At 47.1% G+C, this 14367-nt stretch overlaps 1 protein-coding gene and 1 pseudogene across 2 annotated transcripts in view; one reads left to right on the top strand and one right to left on the bottom strand.

The window, feature by feature from the left end:
• The window catches only part of LOC311136237 (leucine-rich repeat-containing protein 75B-like), a 41839-nt pseudogene extending 40404 nt beyond the window's left edge, over positions 1–1435 (bottom strand). Inside the window, exon 1 of the transcript in view lies at positions 1097–1435. The product of the transcript in view is annotated as a leucine-rich repeat-containing protein 75B-like (transcript). The remainder of the gene's footprint in view (positions 1–1096) is intronic.
• Positions 1436–3325: 1890 nt separating this feature from the next.
• LOC311136236 (glutathione hydrolase 1 proenzyme-like) overlaps positions 3326–14367 on the top strand; it is a 30285-nt gene continuing 19243 nt past the window's right edge. The window contains exon 1 of the mRNA XM_084170364.1: positions 3326–3368. The gene's annotated coding sequence lies outside the window, so the exon portion shown is untranslated. The remainder of the gene's footprint in view (positions 3369–14367) is intronic.

Raw genomic sequence — 14367 nt, 5'->3', positions numbered from 1 at the left:
GGACACCCCTTCAAATTAGTGGATTCGGCTATTTCAGCCACACCCGTTGCTGACAGGTGTATAAAATCGAGGACACAGCCATGCAATCTCCATAGACAAACATTGCCAGTAGAATGGCCTTACTGAAGAGCTCTGTGACTTTCAACGTGGTACCGTCAATGCCACCTTTCCAACAAGTCAGTTAGTCAAATTTCTACCCTGCTAGAGCTGCCCCGGTCAACTGTAAGTGTTGTTATTGTGAAGTGGAAACGTCTAGGAGCAACAACGGCTCAGCTGCGAAGTGGTAGGCCACACAAGTGCTGAAGCTCGTAGCGCGTAAAAATCGTCTGTCCTCGGTTGCAACACTCACTACCGAGTTCCAAACTGTCTCTGAAAGCAACGTCAGCACAAGAACTGTTCGCCGTGAGCTTCATGAAATGGTTTCCATGGCCGAGAAGCCGCACACAAGCCTAAAATCACCATGCGCAATGCCAAGTGTTGGCTGGAATGGTGTAAAGCTCGCCGCCATTGGACTCTGGAGCAGTGGAAACGCGTTCTCCGGAGTGATGAGTTATGCTTCACCAATCTGGCAGTCGACGGACAAATCTGGGTTTGGCGGATGCCATGAAAATGCTACCTGCCCCAATGCATAGTTCCAAATGTAAAGTTTTGTGGAGGAGGAATAATGGTCTGGGGCTGTTTTTCATGGTTCGGGCTAGGCCTAGGCATACTTTTGGTCATGTAGTGTATATAGCTAAGACCCTAAATGAAGGTTGACAATTAAATGAACAAAAACATTTAAAGAGACTGTGACATACAGTAAATCATTTAAAAGGGGAAACCCCAAAATATGAAGAAACCCAGCCTAAATTACAAACAAACCTACAGTAGCGTACACATACATAATAATCTAATACGAATAGTAGATGCAGCATTTTTACCAGTACATTTCTAATGATTGATCTGATTGATCAGGCTGACTTGAGTGACAACCTGTGGCTACTGCTGATCAAACAGCATCAAATTCTGCAGGTGCACCAGGTAACTTACGGACGGACACATCTTATGAAGTTGAGGAGAAGTAAACTATTATTCAATGTTAAACATGCTCTCTTACCTTTCTTAGCAATTTGAGCACCTCGACTGCCTGTTCTTGTTTCTGTTCTCGAAGAAGCTTCTGTATTTCCCTGATCCATGCCACCCGTCTCACATAGGGGCTGTGGTTGCTTTTCCGCAGCATCCCTGGGAGCTTGTCTGACTTCAGCATCAGGGATGTAAACAAGAATTCGCCGCCTCCACTTCGCTCAGCTTCTCCGGAGCTGTCATGCCGCTGGCGTCTCTTCTTGGAAAATGTGGTTTCTATTTGGTCCAGACTACTTTGCCTGGTCAATTTAGAACCCATTACTTCACAGAATTATGTTTCAGTTGAACAACGGCTCCTTGACACTATGTACATGTACCTGACAGAATGTAGCCATAACAGTTACACAGTAGCCTAAACTTGGATATTGAGTAACGCACGCATGTATTTTTTCTCTTAACAGTATGAAAACAAAGGGAGAAAATATGAGCAGAGATTGATAAATTACTATATTCTCTATTAGATTAAATTTTGAGGATTACACCAGCAGTATTGCATAGCTTTCTATTCGTATTCAAATAATTTCCAGCGTCTTGCCGTTATAACCATGCACTGCCCAACAGAGCTCGTGCAGTCAGTGTAGCCTACTACAACATCACGTGGAGCTCGTGGTCTTTGCGTCCAATAAGAATCCGAGCTGCATAGATCATGGTCGTGCGAATACTTTACATTTAAATTTACGTCATTTAGCAGACGCTCTTATCCAGGGCGATTTACAGTTAGTGAGTGCATACATTTATTTTATTTTTTTCATACTTTCTCTTGATATAGGTGACCGTCCAAGGCCAGTTATGTTGTTTAGCAGCTCGTGACGGTTTAACTTTCTATTTGAGAGGGCTGATTTAATGCTAATACATTTTGTACACAGTTTGTCAATTATCATAGTAATTATCATATCACATATCACAATCTATGTAGAAAATATGGATTCATTCAGGTTTTCATTTTTTAAATGTATTTTTCTGACTCTCTCTCTCGCTCTCTCTCTCTCACCTTTAGCCATCAGAGTATTGCAGAGTATTCTATACTTAAATAATATAAATGCATGTGTATTATGAACTATGAATCAGGCTGGGAACGAGACTACCTGCAAGTATGTAAAAAGTATGTAAAAAAATAAAAGAATGGAACTGACCACTGGTAATTAAATGTAAAAGGAATTATAAACCAACTCATAAAATACATGATGGAGTTGCTGTATTTTATTTTCTACATGTCAAGAAAGAGCCTACTGAAAGTCTGGTGTGAAATGAGGTGATGTTTTGTCATTCTATAATGAAAAAATAGATATTTATAAAACTCAGCAATATAGGTGTGTTAAACATTTATACAATTTTAACCATTGTTGCACTCTTTGAAGTTAAACATTACATTTGAAAAAAGTCAAACTAATCCATCTGTGATGTTCCTAGCAGAGAATATAGATCTACTACACTTCATGGCTGGGGTCAATTCAATCGAAGGTGGTCAATTCAGGAAGTGATTTTATAAAAAATAAAAAATGGAAAAACTTTTGAAATATATAGCTTCTACTCCTCATTGAAAATCGATGAATTTTTGTATTTATTCTTATTCTTATTTAAGTCTACTTCCTGAATTGACTGCCTTCACTTCAAATTGACCCCAGCCCTGCTCCAAAAAATGTGCCACTTAAAATCACGTTTTTCTACCCTGGAGTCATGCCAGTTCATTGTTTAATGCAGTTAATACTACAATAGCAGTCTATTTGTTAATAAAGATATAACTTATTCCATTGTTTAGACATCCAGTCTCTGGTGCAACAAAAGAACATCATAGATGGTTTTCTGTTGGTGTTAATTTGTCAATTATTTCCCTCTAAGAGAGGTGGGTTTTATGTTAATGTTTTCTGAATGTGCTCCTCTGTTCATACATTTTTGTAGACGCTCTTATCCAGAGCGACTTACAGGAGCAGTTAGGGTTAATAAAGTGCCTTGATGAAGGGCACAGCGACAGATTTTTCACCTAGTCGACTCGGGATTCAAACCAGCTACTTTTCAGTTACCTGCCCAACGCTCTTAACTGCTAGGCTACCTACTTCTGTTCCTGTTTCCAGAATAACACCAATCAGGTGCTTTTATGGAGGTGTAGGTTAAAGTTGAACGTCCTTGTAATAGTTACACATTGAGAGCAATTACCTACATGGTGCAATGTACTGCTCAACTTACTCAGAGGACTGTGACAAACCCACTGTCAACCAGTCTGTTCCAGAGGCCTGAGAGACACCAAGGTAAGAGGAGGATGTGATCTTTTACTAGTTAGGTGATGGATAGCTAAAAGAAAATTATGCTATAAAGTGTGAGGACAGGGAATAATTCAGTCTGAATGGTTTGTGTATTTTCATGAACTGCACCTGTGCTGCGTAAGTAAAATGAAGTGTTCAGAGATGTTACATGCATTGAAGGCTGTTGCTTTGACAGGCTGAGGAATTTGCATGGCAGTAAATACATAGCACTGAAGGGAGGAGGTATTATCTTGCTGAGAAATTCCAGTATTTTGTGTTGCTGGTTTAATTTTGTTGGCCGCAGGCAGGACAAGCTTCACAGTGGAAGGTTAGCGTTTTTTGTCATGAATCTTGTTCTGGAGGCAGCTCTGCAGTGGTCACTAGCTGGCACAGCCACAAAGTCATAAAATCTGAATTTAAACCTAACCCTTACCTTAACTCTAACTTTAACCACACTGCTAACCCTAATGCCTAACGCTAACCTTAAATTAAGACCAAAAAGGGGATGGGAGATCAACCTGCTTCACAGAGAGGGATGTGCTGCATCAGAGTTTTATGTTTTATGCTTACTGTTCTGATATTATACATTCTGTATGATGTCTATTTGAACTTGTGTCTGTATTCTGTTTGTATGTTGTCTATTGCTGGCAGCACGTTCTCACTACGGCAAATTATGGTTATGTGTAAATGTACTTGCCAAATAGAGGTGATTCTGAGTACAGTGGGCTCACATATACTGTAGCTACAGTTCTGCAGTGAGGTAGGGTTTGATGCAGGCAAAACAAAAATGCTTTGTAACAAAGAAGCGGTATCTCTGCTATTGGGGAACAGTCAAGTCAAAGTATTCAGTGTCAATATACACTATATACAGTGGGGAGAACAAGTATTTGATACACTGCCGATTTTGCAGGTTTCCCTACTTACAAAGCATGTAGAGGTCTGTAATTTTTATCATAGGTACACTTCAACTGTGAGAGACGGAATCTAAAACAAAAATCCAGAAAATCACATTGTATGATTTTTAAGTAATTAATTTGCATTTTATTGCATGACATAAGTATTTGATCACCTACCAACCAGTAAGAATTCCGGCTCTCACAGACCTGTTAGTTTTTCTTTAAGAAGCCCTCCTGTTCTCCACTCATTACCTGTATTAACTGCACCTGTTTGAACTCGTTACCTGTATAAAAGACACCTGTCCACACACTCAATCAAACAGACTCCAACCTCTCCACAATGGCCAAGACCAGAGAGCTGTGTAAGGACATCAGGGATAAAATTGTAGACCTGCACAAGGCTGGGATGGGCTACAGGACAATAGGCAAGCAGCTTGGTGAGAAGGCAACAACTGTTGGCGCAATTATTAGAAAATGGAAGAAGTTCAAGATGACGGTCAATCACCCTCGGTCTGGGGCTCCATGCAAGATCTCACCTCGTGGGGCATCAATGATCATGAGGAAGGTGAGGGATCAGCCCAGAACTACACGGCAGGACCTGGTCAATGACCTGAAGAGAGCTGGGACCACAGTCTCAAAGAAAACCATTAATAACACACTACGCCGTCATGGATTCAAATCCTGCAGCGCATGCAAGGTCCCCCTGCTCAAGCCAGCGCATGTCCAGGCCCGTCTGAAGTTTGCCAATGACCATCTGGATGATCCAGAGGAGGAATGGGAGAAGGTCATGTGGTCTGATGAGACAAAAATAGAGCTTTTTGGTCTAAACTCCACTCGCCATGTTTGGAGGAAGAAGAAGGATGAGTACAACCCCAAGAACACCATCCCAACCGTGAAGCATGGAGGAGGAAACATAATTCTTTGGGGATGCTTTTCTACAAAGGGGACAGGACGACTGCACCGTATTGAGGGGAGGATGGATGGGGCCATGTATCGCGAGATCTTGGCTAACAACCTCCTTCCCTCAGTAAGAGCATTGAAGATGGGTCGTGGCTGGGTCTTCCAGCATGACAACGACCCGAAACACACAGCCAGGGCAACTAAGGAGTGGCTCCGTAAGAAGCATCTCAAGGTCCTGGAGTGGCCTAGCCAGTCTCCAGACCTGAACCCAATAGAAAATCTTTGGAGGGAGCTGAATGTCCGTATTGCCCAGCGACAGCCCCGAAACCTGAAGGATCTGGAGAAGGTCTGTATGGAGGAGTGGGCCAAAATCCCTGCTGCAGTGTGTGCAAACCTGGTCAAGACCTACAGGAAACGTATGATCTCTGTAATTGCAAACAAAGGTTTCTGTACCAAATATTAAGTTCTGCTTTTCTGATGTATCAAATACTTATTTCATGCAATAAAATGCAAATTAATTACTTAAAAATCATAAAATGTGATTTTCTGGATTTTTGTTTTAGATTCCGTCTCTCACAGTTGAAGTGTACCTATGATAAAAATTACAGACCCCTACATGCTTTGTAAGTAGGAAAACCTGCAAAATCGGAAGTGTATCAAATACTTGTTCTCCCCACTGTATACACACAAAAGTATGTGGACACCCCTTCAAATGATCTGGGTTTGGTTGATGACAGGAGAACACTACCTGCCCGAATGCATAGTGCCAACTGTGAAGTTTGGTGGAGGAGGAACAATGGTCTGGGGCTGTTTTTCATGGTTCAGGCTAGGCCCCTTAGTTAACAGAATATTTAATAGTGCCAGTCAGTGCTTGCCAAAATTCTGCATACAGTGGGGAAAAAAAGTATTTAGTCAGCCACCAATTGTGCAAGTTCTCCCACTTAAAAAGATGAGAGAGGCCTGTAATTTTCATCATAGGTACACGTCAACTATGACAGACAAAATGAGAAAAAAAAATCCAGAAAATCACATTGTAGGATTTTTAATGAATTTATTTGCAAATTATGGTGGAAAATAAGTATTTGGTCAATAACAAAAGTTTCTCAATACTTTGTTATATACCCTTTGTTGGCAATGACACAGGTCAAACATTTTCTGTAAGTCTTCACAAGGTTTTCACACACTGTTGCTGGTATTTTGGCCCATTCCTCCATGCAGATCTCCTCTAGAGCAGTGATGTTTTGGGGCTGTCGCTGGGCAACACAGACTTTCAACTCCCTCCAAAGATTTTCTATGGGGTTGAGATCAGGAGACTGGCTAGGCCACTCCAGGACCTTGAAATGCTTCTTACGAAGCCACTCCTTCATTGCCCGGGCGGTGTGTTTGGGATCATTGTCATGCTGAAAGACCCAGCCACGTTTCATCTTCAATGCCCTTGCTGATGGAAGGAGGTTTTCACTCAAAATCTCACGATACATGGCCCCATTCATTAGTTCCTTTACACAGATCAGTCGTCCTGGTCCCTTTGCAGAAAAACAGCCCCAAAGCATGATGTTTCCACCCCCATACTTCACAGTAGGTATGGTGTTCTTTGGATGCAACTCAGCATTCTTTGTCCTCCAAACACGACGAGTTGAGTTTTTACCAAAAAGTTCTATTTTGGTTTCATCTGACCATATGACATTCTCCCAATCCTCTTCTGGATCATCCAAATGCATTCTAGCAAACTTCAGACGGGCCTGGACATGTACTGGCTTAAGCAGGGGGACACGTCTTGCACTGCAGGATTTGAGTCCCTGGCGGCGTAGTGTGTTACTGATGGTAGGCTTTGTTACTTTGGTCCCAGCTCTCTGCAGGTCATTCAGTAGGTCCCCCCGTGTGGTTCTGGGATTTTTGCTCACCGTTCTTGTGATCATTTTGACCCTACGGGGTGAGATCTTGCGTGGAGCCCCAGATCGAGGGAGATTATCAGTGGTCTTGTATGTCTTCCATTTCCTAATAATTGCTCCCACAGTTGATTTCTTCAAACCAAGCTGCTTACCTATTGCAGATTCAGTCTTCCCAGCCTGGTGCAGGTCTACAATTTTGTTTCTGGTGTCCTTTGTCAGCTCTTTGGTCTTGGCCATAGTGGAGTTTGGAGTGTGACTGTTTGAGGTTGTGGACAGGTGTCTTTTATACTGATAACAAGTTCAAACAGATGCCATTAATACAGGTAACGAGTGGAGGACAGAGGAGCCTCTTAAAGAAGAAGTTACAGGTCTGTGAGAGCCAGAAATCTTGCTTGTTTGTAGGTGACCAAATACTTATTTTCCACCATAATTTGCAAATAAATTCATAAAAAATCCTACAATGTGATTTTGTGGATTTTTTTTTCTCAATTTGTCTGTCATAGTTGACGTGTACCTATGATGAAAATTACAGGCCTCTCTCATCTTTTTAAGTGGGAGAACTTGCACAATTGGTGGCTGACTAAATACTTTTTTTCCCCACTGTATCAAGGTGGATAATGGTTCATCATCATCATCTCCTTGTAATGATGGATAATTAGTAGCTTATGATATGCCATTTGTAAAAAAAGATGTGTGAAAACGTAATGCGTTACTACGTTATGTAAGGCATTGTAGATGGCAATCTTTAACTACAGGGGTTGTGCATGTGAGTTGTGAGCATGTGCAATGGTGAGACAGTTATAGTCAGCCAGAACGGGTAGCTGCCTTCCTAAATTGTCTAGTAGGACCATAAGTGAGATGTGTCTGTATGTGAATTTATCATTCAACATTTAACACTAACTTGTAAGGGTTGGTGTGAGGTGTGACCCAGTTGCAGTAGGCAGAGATGGTGAAACAAGGAACTTTACTGATGGTCCCGAAGCCAGAATACAAAATAACGGACTTTACATAAAAAAGAAAGGCGGAGCAAATAAGTCTCAAAAAGACAGCCAAAAATATGAAATACTAACTATGACTGAAATAATAAATAAACAGGGAGAACACTTCTCACGTACCTGTCCATACGTCCCGCGATCAGACACTGATTAGTACTGCTTGGCATAGTGAAACTAGCAGAGAAAACTGAGCAAGGGAACACAGGGAAGTGAGGGCATAAATACACAGGTGAATCAGATAGACACAGGTGACACCAATAGGAAGATGATTAGTCCCGACTGTGAGTGAGGAGGTGCCTAAGGTTGTTGGAGGATGACACCTAGTGGGTCGCTCCGGAACTGCAACCCCCTCCTGTAAAAGTGTTCCCCCCCCCACCAACGAACGACCCCAGCCGTTCACCTCGGGGCCTCCGGGTGGATGCGACGGAATGTTGTTATCAGCCCTGGGTCCAGAATGTCATCCAGGACCTTCGGCCCATAACCCTCCCAGTCCACCAGAAATTGGAGACCCCTCCCCACCCACCGGCAGTCCAGGATCCGGTCCACAGTAAAAGCCAGCTGCCCTCCTACGAGGCGCAGCGGGGGAACAGGATGAGGAAGGGGAGCCAGGGGACAGGTGGCGACGGGCTTGAGGAGGGACACATGGAATGTGGGATGCACCCGCATGGTGGTGGGAAGTTGCAGGTGGTAGGCCACTGGGTTGACTCGCCGGACCACTCTGAATGGCCCGACGAACCGGGGGGACAGCTTCCTGAACTCGGAGGGGAAGATCCCGCGCGGATAGCCACACCCTCTGTCCCGAGTGAAAGACCGGGGCTGGGCGACGCCTGCGGTTGGTCTGATGTTGAGACCTGACGAGGCCCGCTTAAGTGCCGCCCGTACCTGCCTCCAGGTGCGGCGACTGATGTGGGCCTGGACTGACGGGACCACCGCCTCCTCCTCTTGCTTGGGGAATAGGGGGGGGGGGGGGGGTTGGTACCCGTATTGGCACTGGAAGGGGGACAGGCTGGTGGACGAGCAGAGAAGGGTGTTGTGGGCGTACTCCACCCACGCCAGTGGCTGACTCCACGTAGCTGGGTTGCTGGAGGCGTAGCACCTCAGCACCCCCTCCAGATCCTGGTTGATGCGCTCCATCTGCCTGTTCGACTGGGGATGGAAGCCGGAAGACAATCTGACGGAGGCGCCGAGGCAGGTGGCGAACGCCTCCCAGAACCTGGAGGTGAACTGAGGGCCCCGATCTGACACCACATCTTGGAGAAGGCCATGGACCCAGAAAACGTACTGCACCACCAACTTCGCTGTCTCCCTGGCCGACGGGAGTTTGGGAAGGGGAATGAAGTGGGCAACCTTCGAGAACCGGTCCACAACGACCAGGATGACTGTGTATCCATCAGAGGGGGGTAGGGCGGAAATGGGGATAGGCAGGGGTCAGAGCAGCCCTGCCGCGGGCTGACGTGAGCTCTTCATGCGCATGCACACCGGGCAAGCAGCCACGAAGGTGCGCATATCCCCCTCAGCAGATGGCCACCAGAACCTCTTACGCAGGAACTCCCACATCCTGGCGCTCCCCGGATGGCTGGTGAGGTCGGACGCATGCGCCCACTGAAGCAGTCGCGAGCGCGCAGCCTTGGGTACGTACATCCTCCCCGATGGACCTCCGCCCGGATCGGGCTCCCGCCATAGCGCTGCTCTGACCAGCCTATCGATTCCCCACGAAACTGGGGCAGCAATCAGGGCATTGGGGACAATGGGGTCGTCCTTCTACACCAGGTCCACGGGGTCGAACTGCCGGGAGAGCGCGTCAGGCTTGGTGTTCTTCGACCCAGGACAGTATGAGATGGTGAACGGGAACCTGGTGAAGAACAACGCCCACCTGGCCTGGCGTGAGTTGAGCCTCTTGGCCCGCTGAATGTAGGCTAAGTTCTTGTGGTCAGTCCATACGACAAATGGATGGGCGGCCCCCTCTAGCCAATGTCTCGACTCCCCCAGGCTGAGCTTGACCACTAGCAATACACGGTTCCCCACGTCGTAATTCCACTCCACCGGGGACAGCCGACAGGAGAAAAACACGCAGGGGTGAGTCTTACCGTCCGTGAGGAACTGCTGGGACAGGATTTCTCCCACCGCAACGTCTGAATCATCCACCTCCACAATGAAAGGCAGGGACGGATCAGGATGCCCGAGGACCGGGGCCGATGTAAAGCGCTGCTTCAACATATCAAATGCGTTCCCCGCTTCCGGGGTCCAGGCGAAGGAGCGTACGCTCGTCTGGGTGAGGGCTGTCAGGGCAGCGGCTAGAGAGCTAAAATTGAAAAGGAATCGCCTATAAAAATTAGCGAACCCTAAAAACCATTGTAGTTGCTTGAAGGATGAGGGCTGGAGCCAATCCAGTACCGCGCTGACCTTGGCTGGGTCCATCCGTAGGTCCACCTGGGTGACAATGAACCCCAGGAAGGAGACTGTCTCAGTGTGGAACACACACTTCTCCGCCTTGACGTAGAGCTGGTGACGGAGAAGGCATTGGAGGACCTGCCGAACGTGCTGCTGGTGTTCACTCATGTCCTTCGAAAATATGAGGATATCATCCAAATGCACGAAAATGCTGTAGTCAAGGAGGTCCCGGAGCACGTCATTGACCAACGCCTGGAACACGGCAGACGCGTTGGCTAGACCAAACGGCATGACTTGGTACTCGTAATGCCCACTGGGTGTGTTAAATGCCGTCTTCCACTCGTCTCCCTCCCGAATCCTCACCAGGTTGTAGGCATTACGTAAGTCCAGCTTGGTGAAGACCCGGGAGTGGGTAGCGGTTCTTAACCGTGATGTCGTTGAGCGCCCACTGTCCTTTTTCCCCACGAAGAAGAAGCCCACACCCACGGGCAAGGTAGAGGGACGGATGTGACCCTCGACGAGTGCCTCGTCGATATACTCCCTCATGTCCAGCGTCTCCGGCCGGGACAAGGAAAACAATCGCCCACGTGTGGGCATGGTGCCCGGCAGGAGATCGATAGCACAGTCGTATGGCCTATGAGGAGGTAGACCCTTGGCACGCCTCTTATTAAACACCTCCCCCAGATCCCAATACTCCCGGGGAACGCCTGCCAGGTCTGGGCCGGTGATGGAGTCTGTAGCCGCCGTCCTCCCGGTGGCAACCGCCGCTAGGGTGGTAGGCGGTTTTGAGGACCTGGGAAAGAGGTGAGGACTGGTAGATGGTCTGGGATGGTTGTTCGGACTGATGAGTGGTCGGTGGAGGCCGGAACAGGACAGGGGCGGCGCCTCCCTCCAGGATGAGCAGCCCTGTGGACCAGTCTATCCGGGGTTTGTGGGCGACCAGCCAGGGGTGCCCGAGGACGAGGGGACACTTTGGAGAGTCCACAATGAAAAACTGGATATCCTCCCATAGCCCCCCCCACCACCCGGACATGCACGGGAACAGTGCGCCGGGTGATGAAATTCCGACCCCAACGGCCGGCCGTCCAGGCCCATGACCGGAACCGGCTCGGAGAGGGAGAGTAACGGAACACTCCACCCTTGGGCCAGCCCCGCATCCATCAGGTTTCTTGTGGCCCCAGAATCCACCAGTATATGCGCCCGACACGCAGCGCGGGCCCACTGAACCCTGATGGCGAGAAAAGTCTGGGAGTCTCTGGAGTTGAGGTTTCGGTTCCGGCTCGCTAGCACCCCTCCCGGTACTAGCGATCCCTCCTGTTTCCCGGCTTCTCCGGCGTCATGCCTCTCTCGTACGCTCTCTCACGTCGCTGATTGACTACCCACACCGAGAGGTCGACGAGGCCGTCCAGTCGCTCAGGTAGCTACCTGAAGGAGAGTTCGTCCTTCATCCCCTCCGATAGCCCCTGAGCGTAAAGGACGACCATGGCGGCCTCCTCCTATCCTGCCTCTCGAGCCCGGGTCCGGAACTCCACAGAGTTGTCCGCCACCAAACGGTCACACTCCCAGCCTCGTGCCCCAACACCACCCGAGAGGTGTCGAACACCTTGCGTAGCTCCCGGGTGAATAGGTAGGAATTGGAGCACGCCGGAGTTTGGCTCTCCCACTCCATGGTAGCCCAGGAAAGGGCTCGACCCGTCAACAGAGTGATAATGTAGGCCACCCGGCCCTGCTCCGTCGGGAAGGAGGAGGGTTGTAGGCTGAATATTAGGAAACACTGGGTGAGGAATTCCCTGCAGTCCTCTGGACGTCCGTCGTACCTCTCTGGAGGTGGTAGGCGGGTTCCCGCAATGTCGCAGGTGAGACTGGAGACACTGCTGCCGCGGCTTCCGCTATGCCGGCTGCAGGTGCTGGTTGGGTGTCCACCCGGCTCTGCACGGCGATCGTCAGCTGGCGGAGATTCTCGGTGATCTGCTGCAGGCTGCGGTCATGCTGGTTCAGCATGGCTCCCTGCGTTGTCAATGCGCTATGATACTCTGCTGCCTCCGCTGGGTCCATAGTGGCTCAGTTTTCTGTAAGGGTTGTGTGAGGTTTGACCCAGGTGTGGTGCAGGTTAGACAGTAGGCAGTAGGCAGAGATGGTGAAACAAGGAACTTTACTGATGGTCCCGAAGCCAGGATACAAAATAACGTGCCTAAGGTTGTCGGAGGATGACACCTAGTCGGTCGCTCTGGAACTGCGCCCCCCTCCTGTAACACTAACTCATCTATACCTGGTGCTGGGATCTACTGATGAATGTGACACACCGGGGGTGTTAACACAATGGGGTGTTAATTCAGTGATAAAGAGCATATCATTTTGATAGACTGTTATTGTTAAAGTATAAAATCTGCTCTGTGTTCATCACAGACATGAGCCATAAAGGTTGCTTATCACATGTTGCTTCTAAAAATTAAAAATTAAGAAAAATGCTTATCGCATGTTGCTTATCAAATGCTCCTGATTTAAAGGATAGAAAAAGAAAAAGATATACACTACCGGTCAACAGTTTTAGAACACCTACTCATTCAAGGGTTTTCCTTTATTTTTACTATTTTCTACATTGTAGAATAATAGTGAAGACATCAAAACTATGAAATTTACATTTTAGTAGACGCTCTTATCCAGAGCGACTTACAGTTAGTGAGTGCATACATTTTCATACTGGCCCCCCATGGGAAACGAACCCACAACCCTGGCGTTGCAAGCGCCATGCTCTACCAACTGAGCTACATGTAAATAACACATATGGAATCATGTAGTAACCAAAAAAGTGTTAAACAAATCAAAATATATTTTATATTTGAGATTCTTCAAATAGCCACCCTTTGTCTTGATGACAGCTTTGCACACTCTTGGCATTCTCTCAACCAGCTTCATGAGGTAGTCACCTGGAATGCATTTCAATTAACAGGTGCCTTCTTAAAAGTTAATTTGTGGAATTGATTTCCTTCTTAAAGCGTTTCAGCCAATCAGTTGTGACAAGGTAGGGGGGTATACAGAAGATAGCCCTATTTGGTAAAAGAAGAAGTCCATATTATGGCAAGAACAGCTCAAATAAGCAAAGAGAAACGACAGTCCATCATTACTTTAAAACATGAAGGTCAGTCAATACAGAACATTTCAAGAACTTTTAAAGTTTCTTCAAGTTCAGTCGCAAAAACCATCAAGCGCTATGATGAAACTGACTCTCATGAGGACCGCCACAGCAATGGAAGACCCAGTTACCTCTGCTGCAGAGGATAAGTTCATTAGAGTTACCAGCCTCAGAAATTGCAGCCCAAATAAATGCTTTACAGAGTTCAAGTAACAGACACATCTCAACATCAACTGTTCAGAGGAGACCGTGTGAATCAGACCTTCATGGTCGAATTGTCGCAAAGAAACCACTACTAAAGGACACCAATAAGAAGAAGAGACTTGCCTGGGCAAAGAAACACGAGCAATGGACATTAGACCGTGGAAAAGAGTCCTTTGGTCCGGAGTCCAAATTGGAGATTTTGGGTTCCAACCGCTGTGTCTTTGTTCGACACGGTGTGGGTGAACGGATTATCTCTGCATGTGTATTTCCCACCGTAAAGCATGGAGGAGGAGGTGTTATGGTGTGGGGGTGCTTTGCTGGTGACACTGTTTGTGATATATTTAGAATTCGAGGCACACTTAACTAGCATGGCTACCACAGCATTCTGCAGCGATACACCATCCCATCTGTTTAGGGCTTAGTGGGACTATCATTTGTTTTTCAACAGGAAAATGACCCAACACATCTCCAGGCTATTTTACCAAAAAAGGAGAGTGATGGAGTGCTGCATCAAATGACCTGGCCTCCACAATCCCCAGACCTCAACCAAATTGAGATGATTTGGGATGAGTCGGACCGCAGAGTGAAGGAAAAGCT

This window comes from Coregonus lavaretus (genome assembly GCF_964263955.1).
Source record: "Coregonus lavaretus genome assembly, chromosome: 10".
Classification (NCBI taxonomy): Eukaryota; Metazoa; Chordata; class Actinopteri; order Salmoniformes; family Salmonidae; genus Coregonus; species Coregonus lavaretus.
This window is presented reverse-complemented; position numbering and strand designations above follow the sequence as displayed.